The sequence below is a fragment of the Vespula vulgaris genome, chromosome 23 (genome assembly GCF_905475345.1).
Source record: "Vespula vulgaris chromosome 23, iyVesVulg1.1, whole genome shotgun sequence".
In the NCBI taxonomy this organism is placed as follows: Eukaryota; Metazoa; Arthropoda; class Insecta; order Hymenoptera; family Vespidae; genus Vespula; species Vespula vulgaris.
Window position 1 is genome coordinate 2,412,106 of NC_066608.1, and position 17,466 is coordinate 2,429,571.

General features: G+C 31.3%; 1 protein-coding gene and 1 non-coding gene across 6 annotated transcripts in view; both read left to right on the forward strand.

Annotated features, from left to right (window-relative positions):
* The window catches only part of LOC127071818 (puratrophin-1-like), a 340,266-nt gene that overhangs the window by 73,520 nt on the left and 249,280 nt on the right, over positions 1-17,466 (forward strand). The window lies entirely within an intron of this gene.
* On the forward strand, positions 6,684-6,824 carry LOC127071915 (U4 spliceosomal RNA). The gene has a single exon (XR_007785270.1). It is a non-coding gene; the product is annotated as a U4 spliceosomal RNA (small nuclear RNA).

Sequence of the window (17,466 nt, forward strand, 5' to 3'; positions counted from 1 at the left end):
GCTTGCTTGCTTGCTTACTTGCTTACTTGCTTTACTTGGTTGGTTGGTTGGTTGGTTGGTTGGTTACTTGGTTGGTTGGTTACTTGGTTCCTTCGAATGATCCCACGAGGAAATCAATTTCTATCGTTATTACAGCTATATTCTTTGAAGATGTTTCGCGGCATGGTGATAAAACGTTATGGACCGTGACAGCTGCCGGTTTCTTCGCACGAACTTAACCGTTCTTTTTTTTTTTTATCCTGGACACTCATTATTGCCCTACGTTGCACAGTTTACTCGCTTATTTTCAAGCCGTATCGAGGAACCATTTCCTCGTGAGCCTAACTTTGTTGTCGTTCCTTATATACCACAAAATTATCCTTATTGGTGTTATCTTCTCTTGATCGTTCTATAATTTCAATTCTCTCTTTTTTTCTTTTCTTTTCTTTTTCTTTCTTTCTCTCTTTCTTTCTTTCTTTCTTTCTTTCTTTTCCTGCTTTTTTTCGGCAAGATTCTTTCTTGGTTTTCTATTTTTTTGTTTATCGATTTGCGATTTTTGCGAAAAAAAAATAACTCATATGCATTTGCGAAAAAAATAATTCGTGTTATTGCAGAAATATATATATATATATATAGTTGAAATGAGAGCAAAGAGGGAAGAGAGTCGCGTGTGTGAGATACTTCTATGTTGTGTGCGTATGTGTGTGCTTGTACGTATGTATGCAGCAGCAGTAGCCGGTCAGTTCTTTTAAAGGAGATACAATTTAATTGGAAATCAGTTTCCTCGCCTTTCACTTTAAAGTCCATCCTTTGGACTTACCTCGTTGCCTATATAATAGATGTATAGTATTTATTGGCTGTCTAATGTTTAGATTTCACGTTAGATTTTCTTTCAATAGAAACTTTTTCAATCGCCTGAATACGCTTCATTTTAAATACTCCCTGATATCACGAGTATTAATTAATTAATCTCTTTTTCTTTCCGTATTTAAGATTAAAACGTTCGAGAAATTAAAAATAAAAGAATTTCTACAAAATATTTTTACGCGAGATATTTACTGTCGCGTTCTTATTCCTATTATTCCTATTACGATTATTATTATTATTTCAATCAAAATATAGTTTCGTGATTATAATAATTAATAACCGTAATAAATCCTATCGAATAATATATATCTTTTTTTTGTAAAGACACTTGCACACAATAGCATATATATACATACATACATACATACATATATATATATATATATATATATATATGTATCAATCCTATATCGATTAAATATAAATTCATAATATTTTCAATATATATATATATATATATATATATATATATATATATATAAATATAAATTCGTAATATTCTCGATAATCAAAGATATAACAAAAATGACACCCTATGTATATTTATATTTATGTCCGTTCTGTTAAAGCTGGTAACTCTCGAAAGCGTGTAATAGAGCTTAGTCAAAGTATGCCGGCGCAGATAGGGTGCCCGAGAACTTTCCACCTGGTCGCTCGCGCGTCGTCTCGGATATTAATTGAATGATCGCACCTTCGGCTACTCATTATACACACTTTAATTTACCGGGAGAGCGGCCGCTAACATCACGTTGCCACTGATGTTCTTTATTTCCTTTTATCTCTTATTCTCTTTCTATTTCTCTCTCTCTCTCTCTCTCTCTCTCTTATTCCTTATATCTATCTCTATATCTATTTCTCTTTCATTCTCGACTATTATGCACGAAGTCTTTCTCTCTCTTTCTCTCTCTCTATTTCTCTATTTCTCTCTTTCTCTTACTCCCTATATTTATCTCTATATCTATTTCTCTTTCATTCTCGAGTACTATATATGATATACTCTTTCTCTCTATTTTCCTCTCTCTCTCTCTCTCTCTCTCTCTCTCTCTCTCTCTTTCTTTCCTGTTCTCTTTATCTTACTCTTTCTCTCTCTCTCTCTCTCTCTCTCTCTCTCTCTCTCATCGTTATCGCCCCACGGAAAACGACTTGCGATCCGCGGAACTCGCACTTGCGGAAGCCCATTACACTGCCTTGTAATAAGCACCTACCTAACATCGACTGGAACGTTCAGGAAGAACTTTCGTACCTTGCATCCGAATGATTTTCTCTTTTTGTATTTCTTTTTTATTTTATTTGTTTGTTTGTATGTTTGTTTTTTTCTATCTGTTTTTTTTTCTTTTTTATCTCTTTTGGCTAATTCGTTTTTGCTTTCTTTTGCTCGCGTGCTTTTTTTCGGTTTCGTTTCTATTTCTTCTTTTCTTTTTTTTTTTTTATTCATTTTTCTTTTTTTTTTTCTTCTTTCTTTATCTTCGTGCCTCTCGTCTATTTATCTTTTACTGGAATTCAACGCGCGCTTGCGTGTAAGTATCTATCCCGCCCGTCAACGGGAATTTGTTGGGTATCTTGTTACTTTACTTAACTTTTCTTGAAGAGAGAACGAGAGAGATAGAGATAGAGATAGAGATAGAGATAGAGAAAGAGAGAGAGAGACAGAGAGAGAGAGAGAGAGATAGATAAGGACTCGTGTCGATTGGAACGATAGATTAAGCTACTAATCTACCGTCGATTAGTTACATGCTCTCTAAGCTACCGTCTTTATGTGTTTTATAATTTATTTATTTATTTATTTATTTATTTACTTATTTATTTACCTATTTATTTATCTTCCTTCTTTTTCTTTTTTATTTATAAATTTTTTGATTTATGCTTTCGTTTACTCGACGTTTCGTAATAAACGTTTTCGATCCAACGATGACGCTCGTTCATTCTCTTTCTATACTATTTATTATGTTTTTTTTTTCTTTTTTTTTTTTTATATATATATTCAGAAACGTTTATATAACGTGAAACTAGATTCATTAAGACTGCAACGATTTTTTGTGTAATATATTTTCTTTATAAACGGGTACTTAACTCCTTCTTTCGATTCATTGATCTATAAATCTATTTTGTTTTCTTCTACTTTTTTCTATTTTATAAATAAAAATCTATAAAATAAAAATTAATTTTCTTAACTTTGGATATTATCTTTTATAATCAACGGAATGAAATTCTTTTTAGAGACGTAATTATCTAGTTGAATAAAATCTCTTTCGTTATGAGATAATCGTAAAGGAAGATCGTACGAAAATTCTTAAGTTTGTAATTTTGGAATCTGAAAAACAAAAAAAAAAAAAAGAAGAAAGAAAAAGAAAAAGAAAATAGAAATTAGCCTAGAAAGTCTCGAAAAAATATAATTGATTTTAAAAAGTCATTTATACACTTTCTTGTCCACCCAACCCAAACACACATACACACACACACACATATGTGTATAACCAACTTTCTGGGAAAAAATGTAATAAGATATATGAGTTTGTAACTTAATAATAGTTGTATGATGTTATAGAGCGTTAAAATCCATCGGAGATATGTGTTAGCACATTACTAACAGGAAACGAGAAATCTCATTTTCAGACACACGTGAAATTTACTTGACAATTGTAAGAGATAACGATTACTCTTATAACAGTAGAAAGTTCGAAGTTGTTCGGAAAGTTCGTACCATTGTGAATTGTTTTCATATAATTCAATGAGATACAAAATTGAAGGGAATCATTAATTTGAAATAAAGAAAACGAGAAAGAAAAAAAAAGAAAGAAAGAAAGAGGAAGCAAAATTTTGAAAATTTCATCAAATGTTTCTTTTATTTATTTACTTATTTATTTATTTTTATTCAATGCAAATAATTATATATGAGTTAAAAAATAATTTATTAATCATTAATTTTAACACTAGACTTTACTGTTAAACCAAAAAATAAATTTCTTTTAAGTATATATATTATACTTTTAATAGACGTACAAAACGAAATATTGCAAAAGAAACTATTTTCCAAACATATTAAACGAAATTAGTAAAATTGCTTAAAGTCAAGAGAATGGATGCATGAAGATTCATTTGCATAATTTTTTCATCGGACATTACTTCCATTGAAAAAGTAAATATATTTTTTTCTCTTCTCTTTTCTCTTTTTTTCTCTACCATTACACTTTTAATATATACCTGAAGTATTAAAAATCGAAAATGGTTTAAAAACATTTTGAATGAAGTTTTGAATATAAAATTGATCGTCAATTATCAAATGACCTTTCATTCCTGTTTACTTTTGCCTTATCAATAGCATCCGACGTGTTAATCGACACGATCGATATTTTTGTTGGAATATATGGAAATTATGTAAATGGATGATGGAAAAACTGAAATATGGCGGATCTAACGATGACATAGTAGCGTGGGTGAGTCGCGTTTAAATCTAAAGAGAGAAAGTACTTACACACACGTGTGTAGTGTTTCGCATTAGTCCTCTCGGTAAATTATTTTTATGAAAGGAATACATGGGCGCTGTGCAAATCGTATCGGAATGATATCTCTCTGACTATCATTACTATCTCCTCGTATCTCGATAGTTGGAAAAGCGTACGTCGTAATGCTATGTAAATCAAACGACTCTCGCCATTTTGCTTCAATTTTCTTCTAAACACGCCTGCGTAAAATTGATTTCGATACGACGACGTTTCACTCTGAACATATATGTACATATATGTGTGTGTGGGTGTGTGTGTACGTGTGTATATATGTATGTATATAAGTGTGTATATATACATGCTCCAGTTATATTATTTTTTCTCCTTTCTATACGATATATCATTTTTGTATTTTTGTATTCTTTTTTTGTTTTCTTTTTTTTTTTTTTTTTTAATTTTTATTACATTTTTTTTTTAATAAAATTTCTGTTCTATGTTTTATCAGGGAGATTATTCTTAATAGCCGTCGTAGATTCATATAATAAAGTTGTATACTAGTGAGTTTTATTATAGTTTCTCGTGCGACGAAACGAGAGGAAATGTCTTGCATCGTATCACTTTTCTTTTTATTATTTAAAAAATTTTCTCTTCTTTTTTCCGTTTTTTTTTTCTTTCTTTCTTTCTTTTTTTTTTTTAATTTAAAAATATAGTAATTATTATCGATGGCTATCGTTAATTCGTATAATAAAGCAACTTAGTATACTTTAATTATAGTTTATCATGCGATAAAACGCAAGAAATGTCTTGCATCGCACGTGTGTATATATATATATATATTTTCATTATTTAAATATTTTTTTTCATATTTAAAAATATAGCAATTATTTTGAATATATCGTCGATTCATAAATAAAGTAATATAAAACAAAATAATATACAAAATGATATGATATATTATAGTTTCTCCTACGATTTAATACAAAAACCGAGTACGTGATTTTTATTATTATCATAAAAAAAAAAATACTTCATTTCATTTATGAAAAAAAAAAAAAGGAAAACAAGATTTATTTCTATACTACAAATTTTCATTCTGAATACACACACACACAAACATTTGCACTACATATACACGTTTAATTACAGTATCTTTCTCCTTTATTCCTTCCTTTCTTTTTTATTTTATTTTTTAAATAAAATATATAATTCCTATTAATATTCTTGTCGGATAATTTTATCTCCATAAAGACAGATTAATCTTAATAGTCGTTTTTGATTCTTATAATAATGCAATATATGGTAGTATGACTTTTTCATAGTTTCTTTTGCAATTCGAAGAAACGAATGCACAACCATCTTTAAAATGCATCCTTGTTCGAATATATCTTCCCATAGTAAAAACATCAGTATCTCATCATCATCATCATCATCATCATCATCATCATCATCATCATCATCATCATCATCATCATCATCATTATCACGAGTGAATTTTTTGTAATTGGTTATATTCGAAATAACCATTCATCGAAAGCCTTACGAGATTCGTGTTCTCATTATCGTAATAAAGTTACTTTACTTAACTGGTATTATCCCACGTTCATAGAGTACGCATCAAAAGGGTGGGTGTGTCTATATGATGAGTTGCTAACAAGCTTCGCGAGAGTTCTTCTCTCACCTGTCAAGAATCATATCGTTCGTGAAATGAAATGGGCGTCAGTGAAAAATTATGGAAAATTTATATCCCTTTCTCCTTTGTTGATCGTACGGAAAGATGTCGTTCGAATGATTTATGAAATATTTCATGTTACTTTCTAAAATACGGAAAGACAGAGACAGAGAGAAAGAGAGAGAGAGAGAGAAAGAGAATTCACGATCGATAAACGATTATATTAATTTAAACGTCAATATTATTTTACGATTTTGTTATAATATTCTTTCGAAATTCTATCTATTTTTGATTTGATTGTTATTACTTATTTTTATTTATCATATTATATAATTTATCATATAAATTAATATCATCATCGTTATTATTATATATTACTTATTACATTTATTATTTGTTATGATTTATTTTTCTTTCTCTCTTTTCTTTCTTTTATTCGAGATATCATTTTAATTATTTTATAAAATACATTTGAAAATTTATAATCATATATATATATATATAAATATATAATATATAATATATATATAATTATGTAATCGTAATTAGATATAGGATTAATAGATAATAACTACTTTGAAATGTTCGATAGATTGGCGCGCAAGAGTTTAAATTGCTAATAGTTTGTATATAAGGTGCTAGATGGCACTAGTCACTGTTCCTTTCTCGCAACTAAACGCATTTGGTTAAGACTATAACAGGAGCCAGGGTGACCGCCGTTCTCTGTCTTTGCGCAGCGGCAATATCGTAACCAATGAGGTTCTACCGAGGTGCGATTATTGCTAGTTGAAAACTTTTACCAATACCCCGCCATGACGATGTGAAATACCATCGGCTACGGCAATTTTTGGAAACCCCTGCGGGGGTTCATAAATATTATTATACAAAAATAAGACAAGCTTTTAACGTCTCTTAACGTGATTGACGATTGTATTATATTTTTTTTATCTGAGATTCAATAAAATTTCATGTAAATATTTTTATATATTCCACGAGGTAATTACAATATTAATTTTAATTTATATTAATACAAATTTGAGAAATTGTAATGCTTTTGTTTTAAAGTATATATTTTCTTCATTCTTCTCTAACTCTTATTTTGGATCATAGTAATATATCGATTTTAATTAATTTGTATGAAATGTTTATTTTTTATATGTGATATAATTAGTTTGTATAATAATAATTACTAGTGTGTGTATATTAGAGTATATTTATATTACTAATATATTTTTTATTTGTCTCTTTTTTTTTTTCTAACGAAACTCGTATACTTTATAAACCTTTGATAGACACTTGAAAGAATTTTTTGCTTTGTATTATTCACGCTCTTGCTAATCGTCTAACTAGTCTACCGACTGATTTCATTGATCGAAGTGATGCAATCTTGAAATGAATCATGTTTACGGTTGAAAGAACTGCAGATATATATGTAATAAAGAAAAAACATTTCATACTGTTAGAACAACATTTAACAAATTTCTTTCTTCTTTTTATATTTGTCCTCTGAAATTTTTATTCCTCAATTAATTTTAATTTGAATCCGATCAAAATTTTGTTACAACTCTCGTTTCTATATTTATCTAATATTAATTAGAAAATATATAATATATATTATATCTCAATTGTTGCTGCATCTTAAAAGTTTTTCAAGTGTTTTTCGACACACTTAATACAATATACTATAAAAATGCAATTATTATAAAAATATCAGTATATCCAATAACACAATTATATCATTGATAGTATTGAAAGTAATAAAATTATATCAATATTATTACTTAAATAGAATAATAATAATAACAGAGAAAAAATTGACATATTAATTATAGTAATATCAATGTCAAATTTATTATTTCTTTTTTTTTTTAATAGTCAACGACACTACAATATTTAATGGACAAATAAATATTTTTTAACAATTTTCTACTTTGCGTTTATCGATTGATTTGTGTTAATTTTAAGTGAATCTCGTTATGGTTGAAACTGTCGCAGATGTGTAATAATAGTTTGTACTATGTATCGCATTATATCCATTGAAATCGTACGTCCATATGGCGTTACGCGTGTTAGTCGCTCGTATATAATGATCGGATGACGACGTCGACATTTAGGGTCCATCTACCACGTGATTTCCGTTGTATGGTCATACCGAATAATGGATTTGTTTGTAAAACTATTGGATAGGCATGCCAGCAACGAATAGAATGCAGCATGCGAAGGACGAGCCACTGTTACTGCGGTGTCCGATTAACCCATTTAACCATCGTATCGATCCGACAACATTCTACCATCCTTGTGGAAATCAACGTATTTAAGTATAATGTATCTTACGTTTTATTTTATATTTATTTAGTTATAAAGAGAATGAATGAAAAAAAAAGAGATAAAGAATCGTTAGGATATAGTAGGAATATCAATCCACTGTCAGGTGTCATTTGGAAACCAAGCAATTGTTATATATTTTTTTTTATTGTAATTTTTGTTTTATTTCATTTTTTTTCTTCGTTACTACGTTCACCGTTGATTTATATCGAAAGCTTTTTTTTTTAGGTTTTATATATATTAATACTATTATGTATATATACATATACATATATATACATATATATATAATATCATAATATTTGTTAGAAAATACTATGAGAGAAAGAGAGAGAAAAAATATACTTCATTGATATTAGTATTAGTAATACTATATTACAATTATATTCCAATATTAAAACAGTATTACTAAAATAAATATACTATAACTTTCACGTTCTCTAATTTCTATGCAAAAAACTTAACTCGCAAAGAATCAACTCGTCGCAGAGAGATTTAACTTTTTCCTCGACCAGAAGAATACATCAATAAATCGATTCTCTCTTTTCAATCGTTTTAAATTTCAACCCCGTAATAAAAAAAAAATAAATAAATAAAAAATAAAAAAAAAAAGAATCTTTTTTCCGATTTGCTAAGAATCATTGATTTATGATAGATTCATGCGAATAAAAAGTTATTGACTCGTAATCAGAAAAAAATAGTTTGAAGGTGGGGGTGGTAGGAGTGTGGGGGGGGAGGAGTGGATTGGAAGAAAATCAATAAACGCTGATAATACTAACACACACACACACACACACACCCATATACATATATATGTATGTTCTACGTGTAAGACTTTTAATTGCATAATTTGACGGCACATAACTTCTCTCTACGATCTTTCGCATATCGTCAAACTCATTCTCCATTTCGAGGAAGCTTATCTCTCGCTTTCACGTTTTGGGAACTTGTGCCAAATGCACCCCAAGAGTAATTAAAAGTCTGCCGTCGTCGATCAAGGCATTTTCTCTTTATCTCACTCTCTCTCTCTCTCTCTCTCTCTCTCTCTCTCTCACTCTATATCTTTCTCACTTCTCTATCTCTCTTTCTCTTTTTATCTCTCTCTCTCTCTCTCTCTCTCTCTCTTTCTCTCTTTTACTCTTTTCATTTTTCATTCTCTTTCTCGCTCATTCTCTCTCTTTCTCTGTTACTCTCAGTTTTCTCTCAGTTTATTCTCTTCTCTTCTACAGTTTCTCCCCTTTTTCTCTTTTTCCTCTCGCCTTCCTGTCTCCGAAGGGCGAGGGCATCATTCAGAACGCAATAAGTAAAGTTCCAACTTTTCCTGGGGTTTTTCGACTCGGCAAAACTTTCATCGAGGCACGATCTGATACTTAGTTGTAACGTTCCTCGAGGGCGTGCACCTCATTGGTCGGTAAGCTCTTCCCACAGAGATGGGAGAACTTTCTACGATTGTAAATTTTTCCATCAGATTAGATCCACAAAATCTATCTAAAAGAATTTATTCCGAGAGGATTTTATACGGTACGTTATCTAACGATGTTTTTCTTTTTCCGTTCTCTCTTTGTTTTTTTTTTCTTTTCTCTCTTTCGCGTTACCATCCTTTTGTTAAATTTCATTAATATTTGTTAATTTCTCATTCATATGAGATCGTCAATTGATTTCTCACATCTCGTTTCATTAAAAAATAATAAGAATAAAAAATAATAAGAAATGTTGACGACCAGATTTCATCCTTTAATTTATGTTAAAGAATTCATTTAGAGATCTTTATACGATGTAACAATTATTTCTTGTTTTTCTTTTTTACTTTTCTTTTCTTTTCTTTTCTTTTCTTTTCTTTTTTTTGTAATTACATTTTGTCGAGAATGAACTAGGAAATCAATTATATTATTATATCATTAGTTAATTTGAATTTTCCAAATGCAAGTTTCAATTTTGTCGATAAATCCATAGACGTTAATTGAAACTATCAAGCCTTCAAATGAAATTATTCTGAATCTCTCTCTTCCTTTAGAAATATCCAAAATTCAAAGATTCTTAAGATAATTTATCAGAAAATCCTTTTCCATTTATCTATCAAGTATTATCATAAAATTGAATTAAACAAATTGCAATTAACTCAATGAAATAAATTAAAGATAACGAGTATTCATTTTTCTTTTCTCCTTTTTTTTTTATTCCTTTCTATAAAACTGAATATTTAACGTAATAATTCTAACATTAATAACAAACAAATAATTACAAATCGTTAACGTTTTATTTGCGATAGAATCATGTAAAAAAAAAAGTGATACCATAGGAAAGGAAAAGAAAAAGAAGAAGAAAAAATAAAGAACGAGAAATGAAAAAAGAAAGAAAGAAAGAAAGAAAAAGAAACAGAGAGAGAGAGAAAAAGAGAGAGATAATGCAATTAAAACGCATAAGAGCGATTTGTAAATGGGGAAGTCACATGGATGAGAGAAAGATTTAACGTTTAATAAGAAAAATTTCACGGAGAACACGGGGTTTCATCTTGCTATGTAAGAGTAAGGAACGAGCGTGAAAGTTTTCGAGCGTGACGAACGAACGGACTTTCGTGACGTCAAGATGCGTAAAAATGGCGAATAATAATGCATCGTTTGGTTCTACAATATCGCTCTTTCATTAATTCGGCTGGTCAAAGGGAATTTGTGAATAAACGATGACAATAAGAAGAAGAACAATAACAACAAGAACAACAACAATGATGATGATGATGATGATCGGTTGTAGTATGTAATAATGGTAGTAGTAATGGTAGTAGTAGTAGTAGTAGTAGTAGTAGTTAAGACGGGCCGACATTTGTTTCCAATGTAAAAGATTTCGAGATTCGTTCGGTAGGTAACTACAGGGTCCATTTACATATGTACGTACATGTATCTATGTATGTATTTACATGGTGCACATTATTTGTCTTCGTTTTGCAACGTTCACGCACTGATAGCACCGAGCCATTAATCATATCGCTTTATGCGTACGTCATGCGAGTGTTACATGTACGTTTTACTTATACATTTATATATATATGTATGTATGTATGATGTGTGTGTGTGTGTGTGTGTGTGTGTGTGTGTGTGTGTGTGTGTGTGTGTGTGCATAGTTTTAGTTATCATCGTACAGGGTGCTTCACGGTAACTCTTCACTTACTCTCTCTTTCTTTCTTCAATATAGGTAGGCACATAGTTACGTAGTATCCTTTGTTCGTTCAAAGATATTCTATAAAAATTATTCTCTCTTTTATCTATCCAAGTTCAATGGTTTTTTATATTCTTTCGATTATCCATATATATGTGTTAGATGTTAAAGGTCGGTAAGATGTATTGAAAGAACGATATCGAAGGTCATTCGTGTACAATTACCTAATTCTTTTCTTTATTTAACCATAAGAAATATCTTTTAAGTAGATATTGCGCTTATGATTATAACCTTTCTATTAAATTTTTTCTTCTTTTTCTTTCTTTCTTTTTCTTTTTTTTTTTTTATCGTAATACGTCATCGTTCTACAGCGAAGAAAATTTTTCTTATTAGAGGTTATTATTCTTTTAGGGGGAACAGAGATAGGAATATATAGAGGAAGAAGAGAGAAGTATATATATATATATATATATATATATATATTTGCAACACTCTGTATAGATATAGATAGTTACTATCGTGAGGTAGCGTAGATTCATATACATACGTACATAAATATATAGATATGTGTATACATGCATATATCGCTTATTATTTGTCGACTATAGGTAACGTGCGAGCCACTGACAACCGCGATAGATTAATTGCGTATCACGTCGTCATGGTGATTATAATATCTCCGGTGAACCGATCCTAACTCTCTTCCTTCCGGCTATCGCGGAAATCTCATGGGGTTAATATATTATGGTTAAACAGAAATTTGTATCTATTTTTTATATAAGTTTATATATATATATATTGTATGTTATGAAAAAATTGTTACGAAAAAAGATAGTGAACTAACAAAAAAATGAAAGAACAAGTGTTTAAATACATATATATAAATAATAATATAATATAAATAGATATAAATACAATATAGGAGACATTCATTATTATAAATACATGAATATTTTATATATATATATAAGATTCGTTATATATATATAATTTATTTTATATATAAATAAATGTTATAAAAAAGATACTGAAGTAAAAAAAAAAAAAGAAAAATCCGAAAAAACAAGTATTCACAAAGAATAAGAATAAGAATAAGAATAAGAATAAGAATAAGAATAAGAATAAGAATAAGAATAAGAATAAGAATAAAAATAAAGATAAGAACAACGATAGGGATAAACATAAGGATAAGAAGGATAATAGAAAAAAAGTCAAGGAATAAGAAGAAGAAGAAGAAGAAGAAGAAGAAGAAGAAGATAGCTCCATTGCAATCGATAGCGAACAACAGCGTTGCTAAAACAAGCAAGCTCGGTCGGTGTAGGTCGCCGTGCCTTCCGGTCTTAAGTCATTCGCATACAATCACAAAGGACATACATATACATACATATATACATCCATACATACATACATACATACATCCATCCATCCATCCATATATACATGCATACATACATACATACATACATACATTCATCCATCCATCCATTCATCCATCCATTTATCCATCCATCCATCCATCCATCCATACATACATACTTACATACATACATACATACATACATACATACATAAATACGTATATACATTCATCCATCCATCCATACATACATACATACATACGTATGTACGTGTATATATATATATATGTATGTATGTATGATGTATGTATGTATGTATGTATGTATGTATGTATGTATGTATGTATGTATGTATGTATGTACGTACATACGTATAGATACATTGTACTGCACACAATGCCTCCTTCCTTCTTGGCTGTCGTTCTTTCCACGTGTTGGATAATGGATGAGGGACGATATTTACATATTTTTCCATGTTCGTGCCGCGTGTCGGTCGACGGGTAGGTCAGGCGAGGCACTGCCAAGCACCATAGTACTACTTACCCATGGCAGCAGCTCGGTTTGTACTTAGCACGAAGATGTTACGTTGGAAAAGATTGTTTAACGAAAAGTCTCAAGAGAGACAGAAGGAGAGAGAGAGAGAGAGAGAGAGAGAGAGAGAGAGAGAGAGAGAGAGAGAGAGAGAGAGAAAGATGAACATTGAACATGAAAAATTATTGCCTTGTTCTCTGCGTATTTGTAACCGTTAGAAGATAACTACAAACACATAACACACATACAAATGTACGCACGTACTTATGTTACACATACGTGTACTCATAGATATATACGTGTAGTATATTAAGAAAAGTTTTGAAAAAGAATTAAGACGTATTAGGTTATTTAATGAAAAATTTTGAGACAGAGAGAGAGAGAGAGAGAGAGAGAGAGAGAGAGAGAGAGAGAGAGAGAGAGAGAGAGAGAGAGAGAGAGCTATCCTATCAATACTGCTTCAAAGAAAATATTGTTTAATAAAAAATCTAAAAGAACGAAAAAGTTATTAGCGATTGGTCCGACTAATCGTGATCACACATTTATTAAATAATACATAAATACGCACACATATACTCAAACACTCGACACACACATACATCACCGACTTTAAATATATACAAAAGACCCGTTGAATATATAAAAAGATCGTTCAACGAAATGTTTGAAGAGATCAAAAGAGAAAAAGAATATTATTGAAAAAAGAATAGTTATCGCTCGTTTGTTCGGCTACTTGCTCTCGTAACTAGATACATACGTACATAGATAAATACATACACGAATAAATACATCCATAGATAGATAGATAGATAGATAGATAGATAGATAAATAGTTAGATATATAATGCATAAAGAGATTCTGGTGTATGGAGATGCGATACCTTTCCATTCCACACGTCGCTGCAGAGCTCGTAATTGCCTGTTGCTCGAGATTTTCCATTCTATCGTTCGAGAAAGGATTTAGAACTGCCAGCCGCGGCAATAGCCATCGTGAATTATTTCTCCTTCGACCTCCGACGGCGAGCTCTCATCCTTGACTTCTACGGACGAGGATTATGGCTTCGACGGATCACAAAGAGCCCGACGAGATGAGCTTTATTTTATTGCCCTGCAATGACTCTCTGATACTTATCGCGTCGGAGCGACAGTGAAACGTTTCATTTTTTATTTTCTAGTTTCTTTTTTCTCTTTTTTTTTCCTTGTATTTTTTTCTATTTTTTTTTAATTTATTTTTTTATCTTCTCTCTCTCTCTCTCTCTCTTTCTGTCTCTATTTTTTTTTTCTGTTTCCTCTTTACCTTTACGTTATCCTTTTCGCGGCTCACGTTCACGATGCAAACGATCGTAAGCATAAATTAACTTTCGTCTCGCTTCGTTATTTGCGTTCTTCGTGCCTTTGGTCTCTCTCTCTCTCTCTCTCTCTCTTTCTCTATCTATCTATCTATCTATCTATCTATCTATCTATCTATCTATCTATCTATCTATCCATCTATCTATCTTTCTCGAGAAGGAAACTCAAGCTCCCATTCAATGGAACCTCTCCTCATTGATTATCAATTTTTAACTCACGATCTCGTTTGGATTCTCGATCGATCGAATCGAAACAATCGTGTCTACATAAACTCAGTGAAATTTCTTTGGTCTTTGAAATTCACTGTTCCGTAGAGAATTCCCCCCTTCAATCCGCCCTCTCAACCTTCCCTTACTCTGCTTAGATACAACACACAACGGGAAGAGAAACGCCGGGATTCGTGGAACGTTTACAGGGCCGATGTCGAGGTCAATGGAGGTTACTATCCCAGGTCGTAGACGGGCGAACGATTTTTCATCCTGACGCCTTCTTCTTCTTCTTCTTCTTCTTCTTCTTCTTCTTCTTCTTCTTTATCTTCTTCTTCTTCTTCTTCTTCCTTTCGCTCTCAGCGATACAAAGACTTCTCGACACGTTCGATCCTACTGATCAGATTCGATCGTAGAGATCGTTATTATTTTCCATCTTGTTACAAGACAATTTGTGTTGTAACCGAGTTCAATTAATTATCTGCCGTTTCTTACTTAATTAATTGTCTTTCGCGATTTTTTCTCCTTTTTTTTTCTTACTTTCTTTTTTTGTTTTTGTTTTTTTTATCTGTGATAAACACAGTAGTTTCATAATGATACTTGTTAATATACGAAGGATTAATTATTGATAATAATTATTTGAATAATAAATAAATAATTGTTAATATATAATTGTAAATATATAAATTTAATATATCATGTAATAGATTAATGTAAATTCATATATATATATATATATGTATGTATATATGTATGTATATATGTATGTATAAAAGTTAATAGAAATTGTGTGCACTATATGTGAACACTATAAAAATCTTTTGTATTCTTGTAATTGATAGAAAATTATACAATCACTGTATTAGAGTCAGAGTAATTCCACAAACTTTTTGAGTTCTTTTTTTCATCAATAAAAACATAAATAGCGTGCACTTTTTACAAAACTATGAAAATAGTTATAAGAAGATTTAAATTTGTAAGAGAATATAAGAGGTAATCCTTTTAAATCTATATACGCTACATCATTTTGAATCTGTATCCTTACATATTATTACTCTTTCTAATTATTAACAAAAAAGGTAAAAAAAAGATACTCTTCGAGAAATGTCTTTCAAAGGAAAATCAATTTATCACTTACTTACTTGTCATCGCGACGAAGTTGAAACTTTTCAAATGCAATTGTCAAGAGTGTTTTAGTGATCGTTTCAAGAGTCTTTAGGAAGTACTAACAGAGTTTAACAAAATGGCGACCGATCGGCACATCGTCCGTCCAGAGCAATTACTTTAACCGGTCTACTTAACTACTTTAACCCTTTGAACTCGATTTTTTGTACAACGTTGTCGCGTCTGGATTTGGCGTGTGAAAGAGAAACCAAAAAGGACAATCACTTTTCGTATGTCTTGATTATAACTATACGGAACTACTTAAAAAAAAGAAATCATTATTATCATTTTGGAAATAACAGAAATTTTATAAGAAATCTTTATCGTTAAACATAGGACCTTACAAACGATTCAAGCTCGATTTACGATCTAATATAACAACCATAATAACCATAAGAAAATTCTATAACTCTTGCATTAAAAAATCCTCGATCGAAAGAGTTAAAAATAGTTTAACCCCGTTCCTACCATCTAACCATAATCACCGCTCCAAAATACCGCAACCTCGTGCTGTTCTTCAAAGAATCAATATCACCCAATAGAATATTATCAAATCGAGATAATCAATATATAATGAAACGATCACTTCTAATTAAACGATCTCTTACATACAATCCCTTACAAAGAATCCCTTACAATCCAACAATTTACCATAACTTGTATGAAGATATCAAACCTAAGACTAACACGAATAAGTAAGAACAAGTAACTAAAAAAGTAAACATATAACAAACATGTAACAACAATAGTCATAAATGACGATGATTATATTTGTGATGCATCTGCGATGAAGATGACGATGAAAGTAATGGTGATGTCGTGGTGATCGTGTAGTGGGGTTGATAGTAGAATGGGATAGTAGTGGGGTGGTAGTAACAATAATAATAGTACTACTAAGTAATAGTAATAGTAGTAGTAATATAGTAGTAATGCAATAGTGTAGTAGTAGTAGCAGAGTAGTAGTAATGGTGGTGGTAGTGGTGATGGTAATAGTAATGGTGGTGGTGATGGTGGTGGTGGTGGTGGTGGTGGTGGTGGTGAACGCTGCCGAGAAGCAGTGTGGTAGCGGGTAGGCGGGCGGGTAGAGGGGTGGGGAGGGTAACCGGTGTTGTGTCGTCGAAGGAGGCAGCTTAGCTAGCGAGCGTGCAGATCGGAAGAGGGAAGGGTGGGGATAACGGATACGTAGATAGGGGCGAGTGGAGTGGGGGGGTGGGTGGTAGGGGAGGAGGAGGGGGAGGGGGAGGGAGAAGCGGCAGCAGCAGCAGGGTTCCCGACCGCGTCGGCGGCGCTAAAGCCTCCGATGCGGGGGCATTGCCGTCGTGGCCGCGGTACGATCCGATCGACCGTCTGTCTCTCTTTCTCTCTTTCTCTTTTTCTTTCTTTCTTTCTTTCTCTTTTTCTTTCTTTCTCTCTGTCTCTGT